Here is a 24,897-nt window from a genome sequence, read left to right as displayed (position 1 = left end):
AATACCATTGCTTCCTCATTCCTTGGATTCATTTGTCTCTGAAAATCTTTACTGTCATTTTGAATCTGGAGCTACTGTCAACTTTTTCATTCTGGAATTTCCAGATTGGCTTCTGCATCAGCTAAATTCCTTAGTTCATCTTTATTACAGACATGCTTATGTACATCTAATCTTTGCTCCTAGTTTCCTGAATGTTTGTAGTTTATATTTTTGTATTTTAAAACAAATATTAGCTTTTGAATTTTGCAAAATTAATTTATACCCTTAAATAGAGTAATGGCTAAATATGTTTTAACATCTATGTATGTTGCTATACATTTTAATATCATTTAATATATTAATGTAATTCTTTATGTTAATAAAAGTTTTGAATGAAATATACTTTCACCAGAGACAATCTAACTAAATGCACATTTTCATTTGCTCCTACTAAATTTTAAAAGCATTTTTTTCTGTATAACACCTCACAGACATTAAGGATTTTGATTTGCTTCTTTCTTTTAAAAGTAAAATCAGTCTACTTTGAGAACAATGCATTCATTCATGGACCATATTAACCAATCAATAATTTATAGCCCTTGTTTACATTTAAGATATTAAACGTAGGCAATTTAACTCTTTAACTATGAAAAAAAAGAATGAATGCCTTGTGATTTAAACAGACTTGAGAAATTTAATTAATGGAATATTTTCACTTTTAAGGTCAAAAAGTTATGGCTTAAGTAGAGGAATAGATTTACCTACGAACAGAAGAGACCATTTGCTCAGATGATCTAAAACACATACTTTTTCAGCCTTCTGCCTCACTTTGTGGATTGCAAGTGAAAGTTTCAGTGTGGATGAGCTTGGGATGAGGAGAAATCAAAGCTCTGTATTATGATAGTGTTTCTGATGGCGGAGCTCCAATTTTTGAAATTGTTTCATTTAAAAACTAAGTATTGAATTTCCGCAGGGTGTTATAGAATTCTCAGCCTTCTTTGATTCAATTTAAAGGACACATTTATGGCGCTTAAATTGTTCCTGGCAATTCTATGCTCTGTAACATTTTAATCAAATGTACTTTATACCAAACTCTCCCACATAAAGTGTAGATAAATATAAAAATATATAATCATATTTTAATGAACTGCTTTTAGTTTTTGGTTGGTCCAGCTGTGTGCCCTCTTAGCCAAAGGATAACTAAAACTATCATAAAAGTGAAATTTAAATTCTCAGCTGGTTGTGTCTCAAATAAAATGACTACTTAGATCTAAAACAAAATAATAAAATAAATTAAGAGAGCGTGGAGCTCAGATCCTGAGGCTGGACTTTTTCCTTTTCTAATCAGATATAATGTGAGTTTAAAAAGGCATGATTTAGTTCATCAACTGCAATTGTTTGTCCTTTTTGTTTCCTTTATGGGTATAAATGTAATAAAATCAAGCAGCCATGTCTCAATAAGGTACAATTTAATGTTGCACGGATTATTCTTGACCTGAGACTTGACTTGTTTTGTTGATTAGGAAACTTAGCTCTTATTTTTTGGGTCACACTTTTTAGCATTTATAGAATAATTACAAAATACCTATGGGTGCCATTACATTGGGTGATTAATGTGTTTCTACTTCATTCTACTTGTTAGGAGGTTTGGCTGAAAAAACATTCCTGGAAGTGTTTCATGATCTCCAAATTTAACACTGAGTGGTATTTATAAAGGTTATCCTGGGGATATTTGGTTGCTCCTGTGTTGATTTCAGTTTCCTCTAGGATCTTGGAGGAAATTACCTCTTCCACTTGAGGGCCTTCAAAGGTCTTCACATCCAGCCCCAAAGCACAGTGATTGGCAGGACCTCCAATTACCAGAGTTTCACTAGTCAGGTGAAGAGTTACCTTTTATTATTACACTTTATGAGCTGATCGAATTAAGTTAAACCTGTACATCATTTTTTTTTCTTTCTGGAAATTAAAAAGATTTACACTCACTGTTTTGAAAAAGTACATTTTTGCTTGCAGCTGTCAAAACAAGCTGTCATTTCAATTATCTAGAGTGTCTATTAGTCAATTTTTAATAAAGTTTCAACTACTTTTTCCTGGTCTTTAATGAATGGTATCCCTCACATACCTTTTAAATATATGTTCTGTGGCCTCAATAGAATTCTGAAATTAGGTAGAAAATATTAAATAATTTAATCATAAAAAGCTTTATATTTTCCATGTTGCCTAAAGCACACTCCTTTTCAGGAGTCTTATTTCCTTTAAAATTCCCCCTTCTTAGAAAGCAATAACGGCAGCCACAATAAAAGGTTGTATTGTATCCATGAATTTGAGACAGTTATTCCTCGTTCAATGGAACAAAAAAGAACAGATAGATCATTTCATAGTTAGATCTCTGTGTGTCTATCTATCCATGTTAATTGCTTTTCAATTTATTTTCAGTGGTATGATTTTTTTCCAAACTGACTGTAAACTCTTAAAAAATAATAAATATGTATCATTCTTCCCTTTATTCCTCCCAATATTTCATAAATTATTATGTATATAACTTGTTTTAATTAAATTATTCATTAAAAGTGATTCAATAAATCCTCAAGTTCAGGTCCCCAGAGTCATCAAATACATACAATTTCCACTACAGAGAGTAGGAAACTGAGTCCCAGTGCCCTTGACTACTTGATGGTAGGGAGACAACTAACTTCTCCTGATGGCCAGAGCACTCATGCAAGGTCTTACCCATTTCTCCATCTTGGCTCTCATTGCTACACTGTATTTATCCTAGAATGCTCACCTCTTCCTCACTGTCTTCCTGTGAAAACCATCCTTTACGAGCCCAGTTCATTTGCCGTGTAGATATCTCTAAGTCAGTAGTGGACACATTGAACTTGCCCTAATGGTAAAAAACTACTGCTTTGTTCTCCCTTAGCATTTCCTAACTCTTACCACATTTCACACTCTCCTTTTCCCTATCGTTCTTTTTGATACATCCTATCTTTGCCACTAGATAGTGAGCAAGCCTCTGGATGTCATAGACCAAATTTTGATCATTTGGTATTCATCAGAGTAGTTAAAGAATATATTGTATTGGGCTTCCCTGGTGGCGCAGTGGTTGGGAGTCTGCCTGCCAGTGCAGGGGACACAGGTTCGAGCCCTGGTCTGGGAGGATCCCACATGCCACGGAGCAACTGGGCCCGTGAGCCACAATTACTGAGCCTGTGCGTCTGGAGCCTGTGCTCCGCAACAAGAGAGGCGGTGATAATGAGAGGCCGGCGCACCGCGATGAAGAGTGGCCCCCGCTCGCCGCGACTAGAGAAAGCCCTCGCACAGAAACGAAGACCCAACACAGCCATAAATAAATAAATGAAGCAAACTGTCAACAAGTAAAAATAAATAAACACTATTAAAAAAAAAAGAATATATTATATTATGTAAGAATGTGGCTTCTCTAATCACATTGGCCTGGCTTGAATCCATTGCCAGAATATACTATTTGTGAGATATTGCCCAAGTTATTTAATTTAGCACCTATAGATCTTCATTTTCTAATCTGTCAATTAGATGATAAGAGTACTCACCTTTAGATTTGTAATGAAGATTAATTACATGACGCATGTAAAACATTTAAAATAGTGACCACCACAGATAAATGTTCAATAAATATTATTTATTATCTTTACAATATTTATATGTTTCAGGAGTTTCATATATCCCTTCAAGTATAATGTAAATGCACATGTTTATGAGCATTTGTTCCTAAGGAAATTGTTCCTAAGTATTTATCAGATTTTCAGAGTTACACATGGATTTAAAAATGGTTAAGAACTGATGTTATAAGTAGTGGTAACAGTCAAAACTAGGCAGAAAAATAACATTCTCAAACATTTGTCCATCGGGAACAGAGTATAGCTTCCAGTGCAGATGGGAAGGTCGTGGCTGCTTGGTTGAGGTGAGAAAAAGAGATAAAGGATATTCTGGGCCTCATCTATCTATTCACTATCTGCCAGGAGCTAAATTATCGGATCCAATTCTGATCATTCACTGAGATTGATACATGGTGCTTTTCCTGCTTAATACCCATGGTACATGCCCTGCATCCCTTCCACTACCATTCCAAATGACTGCCTTATTTGGGGGGGAAGCATTGCTTATTTTCCATTAAGCACTCTGTCGGGGCTTGTAATCAAGGTAACCCCCTCTTTTTTTAAATTAAGGGGCAGATGTTTGATTTTCATAGCTTTTTATAAATTCCCTTTTTCAAATGGACTCTGATAAATTTTGACCAGTATGTGGAAAGATCTGAAGACGTTGGGATTTTCTATAGCATCACTGACATCCCAAAGGTAGCCAGGAGTAGGTTAGAAGATTATAAATGAAGATTATAAGGATAAATGAGCCGGGGTTCAGGGATGGGCTCCATGTACACAGGAGACTGGAATAGGAACAGCAGATGAAAACAGGCCCCATTATCAGAGGAAAGTTAACATTGCAAATATGAAGAGAATGTTATGGCTCAGTGACCACGGAGATACCTAGAGTTTTTCCCTTGATGTTCTAAAGACCAGCCTTACAGTAATAAGGATAACTCCAGACAGTGATTTTCTTCACCACCACCACCATCAACCTCCTGATTACGGGCTACTTGGTTAGAATTAGTCCAGAAATAGAGTGATGCCAAAACTAGAGATTCAATATATCAGTAACTCCAGGTAACCTAGCTGGAGATACAAAGAACGAGAAAAGAGGAAATCCATTACAAATGACTGGCAAGGTACCTGCCTCTTACGCACCACTTTATAAAGCTTGTAACATCAAGCTTTAAACGGGCTTGTAAGTAGCACTGCAGTATCTCACACCTGCCTTGTATGTAGTGGGTGCTCTTGTGTGATCTGAGCGAGTGAGTGAATGAGTAAATGAATGCATCCTTTTCCCTTGCATTTTCTTTGGTAACAGCAGTGTAGGATAGATATCTTGAGATGCCGAACTGTCATTTATTATTTTCGAGTGTAATTTTGAGTTTGAGTGGCATTTTGCCAGATAACGGAGAACACTTGCAATTGATTAACCATCTGTGCATTCACTGCAGGATTTACTCTGTGTAAACACACAGGCTTCAACAACTAAAAGGGGGTAAGACCATGCCCTCCTCTTCCATTTCCGCCACTGGTTACTGGTCCTGGAAATTGCTAACCTGCCATTGAAATATGAGCAATGGACCCTCTAAAATCACCTCAAAGGGAGACGGAGTATCAAAACATCATTTTATTCATGATCTAAGCTTCCAATTACTTCCATGATGCTGACTTCTTAAATGACTTACAAGAGTTGAAATCTTTGGCTTCGTTAGCAAACTTGTGGCAATCTACAACTTTCTTGAAATTTTTTAAAAAACTTAAAGAATTATATGACTTCTTGAGTCCTTTTGTTCCATTTTAACCAATAGTTTTTCCCTGACTTTAAATTATGAGTTATGCTAATTGTATTCTTTGTCAGTCTGTCTTAGACATATGATTGTACGGCAATGAGAAGGGGCTTAGCCCATTCATTTTATTCTTTTTCTAAAAGTTTATTTTGGAAAAATCCATAAATCCTATGTCAGCATAACAGCTATAAAGCAAAATATTTAAAAATGAAACTTTTAATGTCTTGATTACATCAAAGACCCAAGACAAAAGATGCCACATTCTAATCTGAGGTGTGAGATACTATGCAGGATGCAAAAAATGAGAAATCAGAATACCAGTAAGGTATGTAGTTGTATAATTTTCTTTGCATACGATGTCTTTATCTGGTTTTGATAAAAGGTAATACTGGCCTCATAGAATGGGTTGTTTTGTTTGTTTGTTTGTTTTTTGCGGTACGCCGGCCTCTCAGTGTTGTGGCCTCTCTGGTTGCGGAACACAGGCTCCGGACGCGCAGGCTCAGCGGCCATGGCTCATGGGCCCAGCCGCTCCACGGCATGTGGGATCCTCCCGGATCGGGGCACGAACCCGCGTTCCCTGCATCGGCAGGCAGACTCTCAACCACTGCGCCACCAGGGAAGCCCGGGTTGTTTTTTTTTTAATTTTTTTAAAAATTTTTCTCGAACAGTTTGTGAAGGATTGTTGTGAAATCCTTAAATATTTGTAGATTTCACCCGTCGTTTTCTTTATAAGAAGTTTTGTAAATGACTAATTTAATCTTTTGACTTGTTAGAGATTTATTCAGAATTCCTATTTCTGCATTCTCTCCTTTTACTTTTGTTTTTAATTTTTTTTTAGGTGTGTCACCTATAGACAGCAGCTAGCTGGATTTTTCAAATCTACTCAGATTTTCTACAAGTTAACTTTTAATCCATTAATATTTTATTAATAATAATATTCAGAATTTTGTCATTATATTCTTGTAATATTTAGTATATTTTTTCTTTCCTTTTTTCTACCTTTTCTTGATTACTATAGGATAGGATAGATAAATATTTCTTTATCCCTTTATCTTTTCTTTCAAGCATTATAGATTACATATATTTCCTTCATCAAAATCACCCCCAGTATACTACTGAGAGGCAGTCATTTTACTCTCCAGACAGTTTATGGACATTCTGTCCAAAATTTTCTGTGAATATATAAACATACATTATCTTGTATAAATTGTTGTGCAACCAGTTGTTTTCTTTAAAAATAAATCTAGACATCTCTCCAATGGAGATTTATCTTATTCTTTTATTAGACTGCTGCATATTATCTCACTGTTTGGAAGTTATATAATTTGTTTTTACTAGCTATTTAATTATTAAGAGTGACATGTACTTAAAAATAAACAGTATCAAAGATGTAAAATGATAATATAAGGCTTCAGCAAAAAGGCACACTCATGATTTAGAAAGCCTTTTATAATGTGATTCCCATTTATCTGTCAGGCTAGGTTACTGACAATCAACATTATAGCTCAATGTTCCAACCAAATTACCTATTTCCTGCATCTAGGATGTGTCACATTCTCTCTTAACTCATGACCTTTGCCAATTGTCCTCATTCTACTCCACCTTTAGCTAGCCTATTTTATCTAACTTAATCTTACTCCTCATTTGAATCTCAATGTAGATGTTATTTTCTCTAGGAAGTTTTTCTGATTTTCTAGACACTTTCAGAGTCAGCATTAGATGCCCCTTCTAAGTGCACCCGTAACAACCTAAGCTTCATTGTTACCCTCATAAAACATACTATGAATAATGATTTTTCTCTCAAGCTTAAACTATAAGCTGCATGAGATAGAGTAAGTTGGTCCAAGTCACTATGGTCATCAGAAGGCTTAGCACTTTTATAGGTACTCAACAAATATTGGTTGAATAAATGAAAGAGGCAATAAATATTTCTTTCCATATTAAATACACTTTGGATTTCAACATTACGTGCTCCAATCAGCATAGTAATGTGAAGAATCATAAACTATAAAATTAATAATTCTATTGAGGTTAATTGCAATTATTTGAATTTTGGACTTTTTGAAGCAGCCTCTTTTGAACATGTTATTTATTTCCCCCCTTCTTAACATACCCATCATAAGAGTTGAATTTGTTTATATCACAGGTCTCTGTGACTCAGTTATGATGTTACAAGTCTAATAATATAATTAAATTTGGTTAGTTTGTATATCACACTTATGTTATTTTGTTATCAAAGGAAGAAAAATTTTTGTTTTAGGGAAAATTTTCTGCTTTACAAATTTCTTCCCAGAAGCTTCTTTTGGGAAGAAGAAACTCATTAGATGGTTTGCTAAATATTTTCACTCCATTTAGGAATTTAAATTGGGATGAATTATTTGAACCTATTGTAAGACAGTTGATTTTTAGTTGACTAATTGCTGTTAACACTCTCAAGTCAGTTCCTTTGTTCCCTTTGAGGATATAAGAAGTTTGTTTTCTTTCCCTCTCAGTTAAAGACATTATCCTATTCCCACAACTACTCAGACACTGGAGGTATCATTCTGAATTCCCCCAATTTCCTTAATCCAAACATTCTGCTCAACCCCAAGTACCCCCAATCCTAAACCTAAGATATGTCATAAATCAGTTATTTTTCTTCCAAGCTACAGATGCATGTCAGTTTCCTGTCATGTCTTGTTTGGACTCATGCAAAATTCAGGTAACTGATTTCTTTATTTCTGTTCTCACGCCGACCCAAATCATGTTTTTATCACTAAATTTCAAAACAACGAATATTGTGATCCACCTTCCCTTCCCACAACACATTTTTTAAACCTGTGAATAATTCCACGTAATCCCTTGTCAGAAGCTGGCAGACTACATGTCCAATGGAAATATAACATGATACATGAATTCAAGACACACATGTAATTTTAAACTTTCTAGTAATTACATTAAAAGCAGTGTATTTATGTGTAAAATAGATAGCTAATGGGAACCTGTGGTATAGCACAAGATGCTCAGCTCGGTGCTCTGTGGTGACCTAGATCGGCGGGATCGGATGGGACAGGAAGGAGGTCCAATAGAGAGGGGATATATGTATACATATAGCTGATTCAATTTGTTGTACAGCAGAAACGAACACAACATTGTAAAGCAATTATACTCCAATTAAAAAAAAAACAGTAAAACAAGAGGTGTAATTAATTTTAATAATATATTTTATCTAACTCAATACATCCAAAATATTATTTTAATATAAACAATATTGAAAACTTATTAATGATTTATTTTACATTCTTTTTTCACACTAAATCTCTGAAATCTGTTGTATTTTACACTTAACAGCACATCTCATTTCCAATTATTCACATTGCTGCCTAAGTAAATACTAGCGATATAAACAACTAGTGATTCTGTTACCACTTTGGGTTAGGACAGCTGAGTTCAACAAGGACAAATTTTCCAAGGCAGATGGGTCCTAGCAACGCCTGGCAGCCCTGTAGCCTCAAACTTTTAAAAGTAGCAATGGATGAACAAAACATTTTTGTGGGACTCTTGAAATGGTCTGTATGTATAAGAGGAAAAAGTGGACCACTTTTCCTGAACCGAGTTGAGATCTGGGAAAGATAGTCAGTTGTGATCATTGCTTGATTTGGGTCCTCTCGTGTATTTGCCAGGACTTAAAAGCAACAATGTAAGCCTGTAGCTTTTTCTCCCTTTTGGGTAACGATTTGGGTAGCCATTTTAACTTTCTCCATTTTAACTTGGGATTAGAACTTGAGGTCTTTCTAGTAAAGGATGGCTCCCCAAACCACACTGTACAGATATATTTCTACATTGAAGAGTCATGGCACAGGTTACTGGCAAAATCAGGAAATAATTTTTCAAGGTGAGAAAAATTTCCTTGACTAGCAGAGAACAGGAGTAGAGCTCAGATTTTCTTGTATCAAGGAAACATCAAGAAGCAGAGAGCACAGAACACTTAGTGCCCGTCAGTGTGGTATTTCAACAGTGTCACTTTTGCTTCTTTTGGAAACATGGCTAAAGAAACCTTGGTGTATCTTTCACTTCAGAGCATAAGCAATTTCTGTGTTTTGATATTCTTCCTAATCTATATGTACCCTTCACTTAAATTCTTTAAGTTTATCCAGTTTGTGCCACTTCTCTGCCCCGAGAGCAGTAATCTACACATCTTGTCTCCCTCTCTCTTATGCCAACCATCCTTGCACAAGGGAAATGGCAATGAACTGCTCCAGGGTTCACATTGTTGTCCACCTCCACTGGAGAGAGATTCACTTGGATATTTCACAAATCCCAGGAGATGTTTTTGATCAGACCAGAGAGGTCTGTAAAAGCATTGCAGCTTTTGGAGCGATGAGGCAACATTTTCTAACTTGAAGAAAGATGCTTTCTCATAAGAAAGGGATGGAAGTTAAGCAGTGAAAAGACTCCATTTCCACAACAAGCAGGAAATTGCGATTTACTTCTGTCCCTATAGGCAGCTTAGACTGATGCTGCATCAATTGGCCCGGGGAAGGCTGTTCAGATCGTGACTCTCATGTTTCACAGGCACTTTAACATGCCATAGACTTTTCTTCTTCGATATGCCCCCTTCTAGTAAGTGGCTCAACAGATACGTCTTGTTCATGTCAGACTTTGAGCCTCATTCTAAAGGTCTCCCTCTTTCATTCTCCTTATCGAATGGGTCGCCAATCTTCTAAATTCTAACTTGTGAGGTTTCTTGACACCATCAGTCTCTTTCCCACTACCACCATTCTTGTCCAAGGTAACATCTCTCTCTTGGGCTCTGCAATGCCTTCATGACCCGTCATCCAGCTCCCAGCCTTGATTTCCTATGACTCAGACTCTGTACTACACCTTTAGGCATATTTTTTAAATGCACATCTGATCATTTTACTCCCCATTCATTCAATGGCTTTCTATTGCTTATAAGGATTAAGATTTTAAGATTTAAGGATTTAAGGATCAACAGCTTTATTCCTAACAAGTTCTCAAGGTGTGTGATTGGACACCTGCTCACCTATTTAGTCCCTTTCTCACTATTCTCCTTTTAAAAATATAGGCTTCAGTTAAATAGAATATCTTTCAGCTTATAAGTTTATACTCTTTTAACTCAGGTTTTCTACATAATATTATTTATGCCTGGATCACTCCCCAGAATTTCACTCCTATTTAGTGTTCTGTCTCAGTGTAGCCAGTCTTTCATCCAGGTAACCTTACCCAGCCACCAAGATGAGGCTGGTTCACATGTTAAGTATTGCTAGCACATACTGCATTTCTTCTTAGTTGTGAAGAACACGTGTAATGATTTGCTCCATATCTATAAATTCCATGAGGGCATGGACCACGTCGTTCCATCTCTGTACACTCAAAATTTGACACAAATGCCTGACCCATAGAAGGTGTTAATGAGCATTTGTGGCATAAATGCATGAATGGATGAATGAATGAACACACTGCTGTTATTTGCTGTTTACGATTCTGTCACACATCACACCTCCTTTAACAGCACGTCCCTGAAGTCTTTGTATCCCAGTGCCTAGTGTGGTGCAGTGTAGTGTGGTGCCATGTTTATTACAAGCCCTAAGCATGTGTTGATTGAAACATTAATGAAAGTGGACAATACCTTCCATACCAGACAATTTTAAGCCATCCTATTTAATTCATTTTTCCTTTTTTTGAGGAGTTCTCCTTGTAAACATATCTCCTTGTAGATATTGAATTACTGGGTCACCCATCTTTCATTTATTAACATAAAATCAGATGACCAACTGATTGGTCTAACTGCCTTCCTCAAGTCCCTGAACACAATCTTTGAGTGAGCGTGTGAAGTAACCAATAAGCATGGGCTGCTGAGTTCTGCTATAACTCTACAGTATACACCTCATGACAGGTTTTTCTAAACTAACAAGGAACCCAGGCCCCATTTTTCCTTTTTCTAACTTCTGTCACTTTGTTAACTGTTGCAAATAGCTGCCTAGCAAAGCTCTGCAAAGCTCAGCACTGTTTCCAGACTTAAATCTGACAGGCCAAAAGGCAAAGACATACCGTGAGGATATTGCCTTGATGAGTAACTCAAGCCCCTGCCCCTATATGGAATCATTGTATAAACTCTACATTTAGGACCTAGATTACTTCTCTCTCCTTACAAAGGTCTACCATGTAGTTTTTCTCTTAAAATGTCTCCCATACGTTTATTGAGAAGCTATATGTAATAGGCCAAAATGTGTTGGTCATTGGAATACAGTCAAAAAACAAGACATGTTTCATGTTGGATATATTATTGACCTTTCTGGTAGCAGGATCACCATGAATCAACACACACTGTACACACACACCCCCACCCCTGGTTTCATTGTCATTGTCATGATCCACCCAGGTGGGCTCAAAAAACATTCAAGTCATTCTGTGTACCACCAAACAATGGGCCAGACTCAGTGTTGGCTAGGAGGAGTGGTTAGGGTAAGGAAGGAGGCTAGATCAACTGATGCTTCTAAAATACACTCTAGGATAGAAGAGATACCCTGACGGGTTAACTTTTTATCTACCCCACAAAGTGCTCGTGTTAACTTGACCATAGAAATGAAAAGTAATAAATCATAGAAAATAAGCCATTCAAAGTATTATTTGTAATAAAAGTACGTAAAATAAAGAATGAAAGGAAGGAACTATGGGTCATATAAATGATATTAAAGTGCACTAGTATTGTACTGTGTGAGTGACTGGAGTCATAAAATCCTACAGAATCATACACACACACATTACAGAGTTGTTCTGTGTTCTTTGTTTACTCTACTCTGTTCCTGTTTGCCCAACTGGTTCCTTTTCAGTCCTTGGTTGAACGTGGTTGAACTTAGCTTTCACAGCCTTAGTGGCCCTCTCTAATGCCTCATCACTGTTCGGCTTCCCAGATGTCCCAGAAGGACATACCTCATTCATTTGATCAGGTTCTTAAGGCCTTCTCTTAAAAAAAAAAAAAAAAAAAAAAAGTTGTTTGTTTGTTTTTGCTCAGTCAATCACATCAACTGTTCCAGACAATCTCATAGTCAAAGTCTTCACAACTCTTTAGCATTATATATTAGCTTAGGGCTACCATGACAAAGTACCAGGAATCAGGTGGCTAAAAACAAATTTATTCTCATAATTCTGGTGGCTAGAAGTCTGAAATCAAGGTGTGGCCAAAGTCATTCTCCCTTCGATGGCTCTAAGGAAGAATTCTTCCTTTCCTCTTCCAGCTTCTGATGGCCCCAGTGTAACTCCAGTCTCTGCCTCTGTCTTCACATGGCAATCTACTCCCCTTTATGGCTTAATATGACCCAAATCCAGTATGACCTCATCTTAGTTAATTGCATCTATAAAAAATTTATTTCCAAATAATGTCACATTCTGAGATTCTGGGTGGACATGAATTTTGAAGCGGGCACTATTCAACTCACTAACATGATATAAAGTTCCTATTACAATCTAATCCTAGCCTGTCTACTTCTAGAATATCCTTTCAGTAAATGTTGGTTGCCTTCAATTAGTCTGCAAGAAAGGAAAAAAATGATTCAATGAAAGAAACCAACTAGTTCAGTGCTCGTTTGCTGCTATATAGTGCTTTTCTAGGAAAGATGCGTGCATTTGAAGTAAAACTCATCTTTATCTAGAAACAGCCAATGCAATTTTGGGGAGTTTGTTTTCCTAAGAATTTATATTCCAAATAATTGCAATCTGTGGTCCTGCTAATGCCACCTCTGGTGTCTCCTTTGAGGACACCATGCCTTACATCACATGGAAGACTTGTTAGCACAATTTTTATCTCCTAAATCAAAAAGCACATTAAGTTTCTGCTAAAGTTGATGAGTTTGATATACAGTGAGAATAATACTTTATTTGAGAATATTCTGCTCAGTATGCAGTGGTTAACTGTTATTTTGAAAATTATATGTAAACTGAATGTGTGTAAGTTGGTTGGACAAAAATGCTAAACAGTAGTTTTCTATATGCCTAAAAAGTTCACGCAGAATCTGTATGAAATCCTCCCTGGTAGCCATATTTGCAAGTCAACCTGAGCCTCTTCTTGGGGTATTTCTTTCCATTATCCACATCTCTCTTGGAATTTCTCCAGTGCAGAATATTCATCCAAAGCAACAATACTTCTCTATGGACTGAATCCTGGTGCCTAAGCAGGATGTGGACTTTGTCTCCTGGGATGAGCCACTAGCTGGCCCAATGCACTTAACTCCATCAGATCTTAAAACCATTCGAGCATGTTGCAAATTAGGACCAAGTCTATCTTACTCACTGTTGTGTTTTCTATGCTTGCACTGTTGCCTAGCATGTAGTAGGGACTTCATAAATATTAGTTGAATAAATGAATTAACGTTCAAGTTTAATAATTAAGTAAGAGAGAGTTGGTGTTTTACCGTCTTCCTCCCTGTTTGGAGGGCAAAGTTGTGCAGTGGAAATCTCACTCTTGCCTCAGTGAATTGATTGCATTCCTTCTCTTTGAATAGCGTAATTTTCCCATCTGGATAGAACTTTTCTTATCTGTAGTACTGCCCAGTGCATTTCCTTTCATCTTAGAACATTTTGTAGTTCTCTTTTGCAATTGGAAAATAATTAATTAGAATTGAGATCTTCTCTATGTGATATAAGATCTATTTAAGCTTAGCGTTTGCCTTTCTCTTGATGTTTTGACACTGCATGTGGAAAAGACTCATACCACTTATAGAAATATATCCTGAGACAAGATGTAGGGAGGGTGATGATCCAGATAGTGGCTTCTTAAGGGATGATTGGCTGCTGCTGACTATCTCAGCATATGGAAAAAAAGAAAATAAGCAAAGAGGCTGAGACCCCATGGGTAAATGTGCACATCTTTCCATAATAACCTTATTGCTTATTTTAGTATGTGAGTTTTTATAATTATGAGAGGAGGTCTCTGAAGTAGGAGGGATGATAAGTGATATTTCAGTGGGAGAGAGGTTTTGGAAATATATTCCTTGGAAAAAGTTTATTTCTATGCTTGAGACTTGGAAAAAGTTTCTCCTTGTTTCTATTGTGCATCAAGGATCAAAAGATCTATAAAGCTCTTGCAAATGAGATTACTCTATCTTTATTATGGTAGCCTGGTGACTCCAGGGAAGCAATATGACTGTGTGAGGATGGGAGTTATTTGGGTCTCAGACTGGGAACATCATGCACTGTTGCTGAAGGTAGCTATGAGGCAAATTACATTTTTGAAAGTTGATCAAGTAGAGTGGAATTTTATTATGCATATATTTAACTTATGCAAAATCAAGTATATATACTCAGGAGATATACAGAGAAAGAAATAGCAATTCATATTCATACAATATGGCCAATTCCATATATTGTGCATCTGTCCTGAGTGAGCATGACAAGTGGTGCTTAACCACATCCCATCAGTTTCCATTCTCAAGGGCCTCTTAGACTGGGACCATCTTGCTGAAATGAGTACTATTGTAAAGTGTATAAAATTCATACCTTTATTTTAGAATGTCCCCAAAATGGAAGCCAGCTACTTCATTTATTATTCAACTGACCAGATTGTTTCAGGGCCAAGGGAAAAACTCTCCTTATCGGACTTCTGGGAGATAATACTTTAGTCTTTAATATGGTAGATTTTCTTAGCTCTATGTGAATCTACTTAATTTGGCCTTACACACTGACTTCAAAATTTAGAACCACATAAAATCATGCTACCTGAAATTTCTTAGGTAATCAGGTTCGTACAGGGCCCACTACTTGTACAAGTCCAGAAGGTACCTGTCACATTTTATTCAACCAAATAGAGTGCCCTGGAGGTGCAAATGGCCATACTAGAAACATCATAAACCTGCTTGTCTCAGTTTGAACAATGGTACCTGAAACATAACTTTAGAGTTTGTTCATTACATATGTGTTAACCATCCATTATGTATCAGGCAGTATTCTGGCCACTGAAGACATTTAACATTTTTTGAGAAGAAACTAGCAGTCATCTAATTGAGTTCCTAACTTATAATTGAGTTCCCTGAATGAATCGTGTGGTGATAGGGAACTCACTTCCACAAGTCATGCTGCTCTTCCATGGCATTTAAGCAAAACAATTTTTTTGAATTCTAATTCTAGTTCTGCCCTTGAGGGAATAAATAATTTCTAATACATTTTAATTATTATAGCTCTTAAGTATTTGAAGAAATTTTTCCCATTATTTCTCCCCTTTTCTGTCTTGTCTTTTTCAGGCTAAATATCTTCTTTCAGGAATATTTTATATGTTAGGGTTCTATTCTATTCCCATCTTGATCAATGTCTCCCTTATACTTTCTTATCACCCCCTACTCTTAAATCCTGGGCCCAGAGTTAAAGCTATTACATCTGAGGTAAACTGAGCCAGTTGAGTGAGACTTTCACACCACATGTTTAGGAAGCTCTGGACAAAATCTTCCATGGACTCATAAGATTATATACTCTTGCTTGCTTACAGACAATTTGGAAGTGGTCCCAGGAAACTTCTGGGATATATTTATCACTTTTAGATTAGCTCCCTTTGATCTTATCCTTTTTTCAGAAATGCATGCTTATTATATAATATACAGTCTCCGTGTGTTAAATAATACGAAGATTTGAAAGCAAGTCTAATCAGAGATATTGGTTGCCATAGTGATCTGGAGTAGTATATAATTATATGTATATATTTTTTCTTTTCTAGAGCAATAGTACAAGATGTACAGGTACATAGGTACCAGAATTATGGAAGCAAAAATCTATATTAGAGATTTGAGCAGATGATTGGGGAAATATATGTTGCTGTATAAAAGATTTGTACAACAGATTTTTGTAAAATGTGATTTAAGAGCCCTGGCTCACGGGCCCAGCCGCTCCGCGGCATGTGGGATCTTCCCAGACCAGGGCACGAACCCGCGTCCCCTGCATCGGCAGGCGGACTCTCAACCACTGCGCCACCAGGGAAACCCTGTTATTACTTTTAAAGTCAGATTTCCATAAGTATATCATACTTGCAATTAATAAAATATAACTAAAAGTTAAAAATATCTTGAATCACAGATTTTTCTGTTAGAAACTGTAAAAATATTGACTATTTCCTTTGAATTTGATAGAATGTTTTATACTTATCCCTTATTCTTCAGAAATGAAATTAAAATTTTTAAAATACAGCAAGGAAAATCTATTCTGCCATGACTACATTACTAAGAAAAATTTGTTGAGATTTGTAGATGGGAAAATGTTGCTCCCTTAATTGCTTACATAGTATTATTTATTTTTATGTAATTACATTTTATAGACAATGCCACATGCTTTGTCCACACAATGCCAAAACATCTGGACGCAAAGTGGAAAGTATAGTAACAAACCCAGATGGTTTTTAAGTACAGGACCAAACATCCAGATGGCATCAAGAAGGCAAAGCATGTGGATGACAAATACCAAATCTTTCATTCAGATGTCATGGCATCATCTAGACACAGTGTACCAATGAACAGTTTTTAGTGAAGACAAAGAATGTGAAACAAGCTAGAGGTCAAAAAGAAACAGGACAAATTTATGAAAAAAGCATACAGTTCACATTAAATCAATTCTAACTTTTAACAAAAATAATTTATAATGGGTTGATTTAAAAGGGAATCTAAGCAAAAAGAAAAAGTCAGCCTATGAGAGTCACTTTTTAATTGCAATAATCTTTACTGAGTTTTGATTTGGGAGAATTTTCAATACAGCTCACGTGTGCAATAAATGGGCTCAATTAAAAATTGCATTTTATTCTGATTAAAAGTTGCTTGATCTTTAGTATTACAATATACTGCAATCCAGAATTGCATCTAGTATGTCACATTCAATAAACAGACTTCTTTGCTATCTCTGAATAATTAACTTTATCTTTGTCACAGGGAACAAAAGTAATGAAAGCAGCATAGACATTATTCATTTATTCTTATCATGAGAATCCTATTATTTTGGTCTGTCTCTCCCAAGGTAACCTCTAATTTGGTGTCTTGTAGACTTTATATGAAGTTATTTCTGGCAGAAGATGACATAGTTTAAGCATGATCTCTCCTTCCTTAAGCCCTGAAAGAAATATGTATGAGAAAGATAGTCAACATGAATCTGAAGAAATATTGAATAATCATTCACTGCATGTGTATTAAGATAGGTAAAATGTAGAACAAACCTCCTACCTCTCAAAAAGTTTTTATAATATGGAAGTTTTTTCATCCCAAAATATCTTATCTCCATCAATGTGGCCCCCTTGCAAGGTTACTGCTGCTGCTGAAAGTACTGAATATTCTTAGAACTCTGCTGGTATTAGCTTTAGAACTTTATAAATTCTATGAGAAAATAATGAGCATACTTTCCTGTGTTGTACAATATATTGTTGTTTCTTATTTATTTTATACATAGTAGTTAGTATCTCTTAGTCTCCTACCTCTATTTTGCCTTCTCCCCTTCTCTCTCCCCACTGGTTTGTTCTCTATATTGGTGAGTCTATTTCTGTTTTTTTTTATATTCACTTGTTCAGGTTGTTTTTTTTTTTAATTATTTATTTATTTATTTTTAAATTGATGTATAATTGATTTACAATGTTGTGTTAGTTTCAGGTGTACAGCAAAGTGATTCAGTTACACATACATATTTTTCTTCAGATTCTTTTCCTTTATAGGTTATTACAAAATATTGAGTATAGTTCCCTGTGCTATACAGTAGATCCTTGTTGGTTATCTATTTTATTTATGGTAGTGTGTATGTGTTAATCCCAAACTCCTAATTTATATCTCCCCCCTCCTTTCCCTTTTGGTAACCATAAATTTATTTTCCATGTCTGTGGGTCTATTTCTATTTTGTATATAATTCCATTTGTATTATATTTTTTAGATTCCCCATATAAGTGATATCATGTTATCACCCCTATTTTAGATGTAGAAGGTAGAAAATTTATCTCCACAATAAAAAAATGCAATACAGTACATGTATAATACAATAATACACTACATATAATGTGATCCAATAATTCAATAAAAATAGCTATATCTTATTTTCATTCAGAATTTAACAAACAATAGATATATACTGTGTGTTAAATATGTACCAAATATTTTGCTATTTCCTAGGGACTTCAAGGGGTAAAACACAGTCCCTGCTGTCAGGAGATGAGACCTTTGGGAAAGACGGTTAAGCAAGCAAAGTGTTCCAAAGCAGGGCTGGCAATTGCAATAAGATGGACATAAGGGTGCTTTGGACAGAAGCATAGAAGAAAGAAAGTTCCACAGTAACTTGAGAGAAAAAGGCAAAAATGCCTTTATTTAGCTACAGTAGAGTATGGGGAAAGTGTATTTAATATGGATAACGATCAAGCAGAAAGGCACTGAAAGAGGACCAGTAGTTGCCCTGTCTTGCTTCAAGTTGACCTCATTCAGTTTAATGAACACATATCATCACGTTGTAAGTCACAGTCAATATAGAAAGAGGCATACAATGTGAACCCTGGCACAGAGCTTCCTTTTTTATTTTGAATAAAAATAAAGTCATGAAGGTAAAAAAATCAAAATCACATCAAAATCACTCAGGGACTTTAGTAGAGGCAACACACAGAAGATGGTACTTGACTCAGGCCAAGGATCAATAGGTTCCGAGTTGGGTGCAGGCATAGGGAGAGTGCTTTTGGCAAGAGAAAGAACATTCGTGAAAGCTTTGGAGAGTTGGAGGGAGAAGAGAGAGATGCTTTCCTTTTACTTATTGAAATGTTGTCTACTGGGGAATAAGGAGAGACAAACAGAAAAAGCTTATTGCTAAAATGGTGAAGGGGGTAATTGGGAGGGTCTAAGGGTGAACAGAATGAACAATACAGAAGGAATATGGAGCCAACCAGTGATAAATCCACTTAGAAATACAGGCCATCCATTCATGAACAGTCTTAGTGAAAAAATAGATTGAGATAAGGAGAAAGAAAGGGAATTGAGATAAGGGAAGCAAGCTAATAAGTTAAGGATTACTTTATCTAGAGGTAATTGAGTAATGAAGCCAACATGTGGAATACCCTGGATCAAGCTGACACTGCAGAAGGTAGAGATGAGAGTCTTGTCTTCTGGAGATTTAAGAGGCAGCTAAGTTGGCAGGCCGCATGGGCCCCTGACAGGTTGCAAACCATGGATGTGTGATCTGGAAAATAATCTGGTCTAAGGAAAGTTCAGCTGGCCCTGGCTCTCTTGGAGCGAGTGTTCTATTGGCATGGGTGGGTTAAGACTAGAAGAGAAATAGGTTATCTTTATAAGAGGCTTTGCACTTGAGCAGTACTGCATTATTAGAGCTCAGGTGCAAGCAAGGCCCAGAGTTAGGGAAAGGTCATTCTTTCCACTTTTGACTCAAGATATTTTTCTAGTTTGATACAGGAGGATCAAGAACTCAGAGCCTTGAGAAGCTGCAGGGTATGCTCAGTGTCATTCTCAAAATGGGTATGAACAGTGGGGCTTTCTTCAAATGGTATTAAGTGTAAGCTGGAACAGAAGAGAAAGATCGTGGTGAATATCATCTGGGGATGGGACTGAACTAGATTCAATAAGTGTAAGATGTATACCTTTGAGGACATCCAGAAATACTTTTGGAGGAGGAGTCATTTTGCAGGAAGGTTCCCATTTTTGTGCTGGTGAGGTGAGTGTTCTGCAGTAGAATCCAGAAATTGCTGATAATATGACTAAACAGGAAAGTAGTAGAAGCAGGCCACTCAGATTATACACCTAACAAACTACTAAAAAAAAAACTGAGGAAATGTATATTGCAAGGAAAATACAAGGGTGCAGAGCCTGACTTTGCCTGCAGCAATCACAGAAACCATCAAGGAGAAGGTAAGAGATGTTACCGGAGCTTTGAAGGATATGAAGAATTTCATATTCAGTATTTGATGTGGGAGCGTATAACAGAGAACAAAGCAACAAGGCATTGAGGGGTTCTATAATTTTGCATTTACAAAATTTTATCTGTAATATGTTTACTACTATAATATAATAGAATGTGTTAGTGTGGAGAGAGGTTTCACTCCATCATTCATTTATTCATTTGAGGCAGGTTTATTGAGCAGCTTACTATGTGCAAGGATTATGATAACTGTTTTCTAAACGACACAAAGGTAGGTAAATTCACGACTGGTCATAAAGTCCCAAGTGGGCTGAATATTTACTCATCAGTACTATGATCCAGAAATATTAATCTGACAGCAGAATATAGGATGGATAAAATGAAGAAAAACCAATGTTGGGAATAGTCATTTAGAAAGCCACTGTCACAGTCAAAGGAAAGTGAAAATGGAGAGTACTGGGTGGAGGAAATATACTTAAGGGATGAATTAGAGATATATTTTGTAAGTCTTAGCAACTTTTTTGATGTTCTGAGGGAGAGAAGGGTATTGATTCTAAGGTTTTAAGCCATAGAGAGTGGGAACAAAAGAGTGCTTCAAGCATACCATGAAAGCCATAGAAAGTATTGCTTTAGATGTAAGAGAGGATGGTGGGTATAATTTTGGATGTGTTGAGTTTAAGTTCCAATTTTCGTAAGAAAAGTTAAATTAGAAATCATTAAATTACAGCCAATAATTAATGATTGATATCGACACATATAATAGAGATCTAAATAATTAAACCATGATAAAGGATGAGTTCTCCAAGGCAAGAGTTTTACCTTGAAAAAGAACAAAGCAGAAAATACACCAGACCTAATCTATTGTTTCCATGTATTAAAACTAATAAATGCTCAATTATACATGAATTAAAGTAATTACATTTAGTTTATGCCTCTGAAGTAAAATCACTCCTTATACTTACCTTGGTTGAGCCCATCAACTTAGCAACTTTTTATTCACCTTGATAATTTCATCTTGCTTAAAGAAAATGTGTTGTGATTCCATCATGATTAATTAAGCCATTCATTAATTAATCTCTCTATATATAAATGATTAAATTTTTCTAAAAATTTATTCAAATTGAAAATATTGTAGAATGGCGCCCTGATGTGTTATAAAATCATATGGTAAAAATTTAGAAACTAAAACCTGGAAAAGAGAAGATAAAAAGAAATCTCATTTCAATAACTCTAAAATAAATTATAGAAATTTAAAAACATTATGTAATTCTGCAATGTCAAAATCATTGATCTCAGCTGGCTGTCTAGTTAATGTAACACCTAAGTAAGTGTCTCAGTATTCTGCCATATAAATCAAACTGACAATCTGAAATTTAGTAGTTCTCTGGGCACATAACGAAGTACAATGAGATGAATCATTGGAACCCTGTCTCTGGTTTGTGTAAATCCATTAAAGTAATACTAAAACATATTTAGAAAAAGGTTGAAGAAAACCCTAGAATTTTTAAAGATGATTGGGATTGAATAAGTCAAAGTTCAAAGCTGCATAGAGTCATAACTCATTTAGGACTTTATCCTCCTTAAAATATATTTGGGAACGAGTACTAGATGCTTTTCCTAATATAGAAAATTTCCTTGCTCTAAAATATTAGGGAAAAAGTTTTAGCATTATTTATTTTTATGTATTATTAATTTATCTATTAAAACTTCTAGTTGAGAAAACTTTAATTTCTTTTTAATTCAAAGAAGACTATGAAACATAAAAAGGGCAAAAGTTATCAGAGTAGTTTTCCTTATTTAAATATCCATAATGATAAGCAGAATATTAAAGACTTGGAAAGTATAATTAGGCCAAATGTCAAGTTCTATTTTATGTTAGAATAATGTGACTTTTATAATGGAGTTCACCATGAGCTTCTCCGCTTTCAAAACTCTGGATTAATCCCTTCTGGGTTCAGATAAAAACTTAGGTGGCTTGTCTTCGGATGTGTATGTATGTGTGGGCAGGTTTGTCTGTGTGTATGTGTGTGTACCTAGTCATTAAATTATTAGCAGAAAATTTGTTTTATACTTTTGTAGAACAGTCAATAATTGATTCATTCTTTAAATAAGTGTAACCAATCCGCCTAGTACAGTGATTCTTTTGTTTATTGGAAATGACATTGAAGCATACATGGTATCAGAAGCAAACATATTAAAACATGATTTCTTAAACTTGATACAGAGGATAGAGAGAACATATTGATTAATATCATTTTATAGAATCTATGTTCCGGAATTCTTTTTTTTTTTTTGACATCTTTATTAGAGTATAATTGCTTCACAATGGTGTGTTAGTTTCTGCTATATAACAAAGTGAATCAGCTATACATATACATATATCCCCATAGCTCTTCCCTCTTACGTCTCCCTCCCATCTTCCCTATCCCACCCCTGTAGGTGGTCACAAAGCACTGAGCTGATCTCCCTGTGCTATGCGGCTGCTTCCCACTAGCTATCTATTTTACATTTGGTAGTGTATATATGTCAATGCCACTCTCTCACTTCGTCCCAGTTTACACTTCCCCCTCCCTGTGTTCTTAAGTCCATTCTACGTCCGCATCTTTATTCCTTTCCTGCCCCTAGGTTCTTCAGAAGCTTTTTATCTTTTTAGATTCCATATATATGTGTTAGCATACAGTATTTGTTTTTCTCTTTCTGACTTACTTCACTCTGTATGACAGTCTCTAGGTCCATCCACCTCACTACAAATAACTCAATTTCGTTTCTTTTTATGGCTGAGTAATATTCCATTGTATATATGTGCCACATCTTCTTTATCCATTGATCTGTTGATGGACACTTAGGTTGCTTCCATGTCCTGGTTATTGTAAATAGAGCTGCAATGAACATTGTGGTACATGACTCTTTTTGAATTCTGGTTTTCTCAGGGTATATGCCCAGTAGTGGGACTGCTGGATCATATGGCACTTCTATTTTTAGCTTTTAAGGAACCTCCATACTGTTCTCCATAATGGCTGTATCAATTTACATTCCCACCAACAGTGCAAGAGGGTTCCCTTTCCTCCACACCCTCTCCAGCATTTATTGTTTCTAGATTTTTTGATGATGGCCATTCTGACTGGTGTGAAGTGATACCTCATTGTAGTTTTGATTTGCATTTCTCTAACGATTAATGATGTTGAGCATCCTTTCATGTGTTTGTTGCCAATCTGTATATCTTCTTTGGAGAAATATCTATTTAGCCCTTCTGCCCATCTTTGGATTGGGTTGTTTGTTTCTTTGAAATTGAGCTGCATGAGCTTTTTGTAAAATTTGGAGATTGATCCTTTGTCAGTTGCTTCGTTAGCAAAAATTTTCTCCCATTTTGAGGGTTGTCTTTTCATCTTGTTTATGGTTTCCTTTGCTGTGCAAAAGCTTTTAAGTTTCATTTGGTCCCATTTGTTTATTTTTGTTTTTATTTCCATTACTCTAAGAAGTGGGTCAAAAAGGATCTTGCTGTGATTTATGTCATAAAGTGTTCTGCCTATGATTTCCTCTAAGAGTTTTAGAGTGTCTGGCCTTACAGTTAGGTCTTTAATCCATCTTGTGTTTCTTTTTGGGTATGGTGTTAGTTAGGGAGTGTTCTAATTTCATTCCTTTACATGTAGCTGTCCAGTTTTCCCAGCACTAGTTATTGAAGAGGCTGTCTTTTCTCCACTGTACATTCTTGCCTCCTTTATCAAAAATAAGGTGACCATAGGTGCATGGGGTTATCTCCGGGCTTTCTATCCTGTTCCATTGATCTATATGTCTGTTTTCGTTCCAGCACCATACTGTCTTGATTAGTGTAGCTTTGTAGTATAGTCTGAAGTCCAGGAGCCTGATTCTTCGAGCTCCGTTTTTCTTTCTCAAGATTGTTTTGGCTTTTCAGGGACTTTCATTTTCCCAGACAAATTGTGATTTTTTGTTTTCTAGTTCTGTGCAAAATGCCATTGGTAGTTTGATAGGGATTGCACTGAATCTGTAGATTGCTTTGGGTAGTATAGTCATTTTCACAATGCTGCCAATCCAAGAAAATGGTATATCTCTCCCTCTGTTTGTATCATTTTTTTTTTTTTTTTTTTTTGTGGTACGCAGGTCTCATCACTGTTGTGGCCTCTCCCGTTGTGGAGCACAGGCTCCAGATGCACAGGCTCCACAGCATGTGGGATCTTCCCAGACCAGGGCACGAACCCGTGTCCCCTGCATCGGCAGGCGGACTATCAACCACTGCGCCACCAGGGAAGCCCTGTTTGTATCATGTTTAACTTCTCTCATCAGTGTCTTATAATTTTCTGCATACAGGTCTTTTGTCTCCTTAGGTAGGTTTATTCCTAGATATTTTATTCTTTTTGTTGCAGCAGTAAATGGGAGTGTTTCCTTAATTTCTCTTTCAGATTTTTCATCATTATTGTATAGGAATGCAAGGGATTTCTGCGCATTAATTTTGTATCCTGCTCCTTTACCAAACTCACTGATTAGCTCTAGTAGTTTTCTGGTAGCATCTTTAGGATTCTCTATGTGTAGTATCATGTCATCTGCAAACAGTGACAGTTTTACTTTTTTTTTTTCCGATTTGGATCCCTTTTATTTCTTCTTCTCTGATTGCTGTGGCTAAAGCT

Source organism: Lipotes vexillifer, unplaced genomic scaffold (genome assembly GCF_000442215.2).
Source record: "Lipotes vexillifer unplaced genomic scaffold, Lipotes_vexillifer_v1.1 scaffold1533, whole genome shotgun sequence".
NCBI lineage: Eukaryota > Metazoa > Chordata > Mammalia > Artiodactyla > Lipotidae > Lipotes > Lipotes vexillifer.
This window is presented reverse-complemented; position numbering follows the sequence as displayed.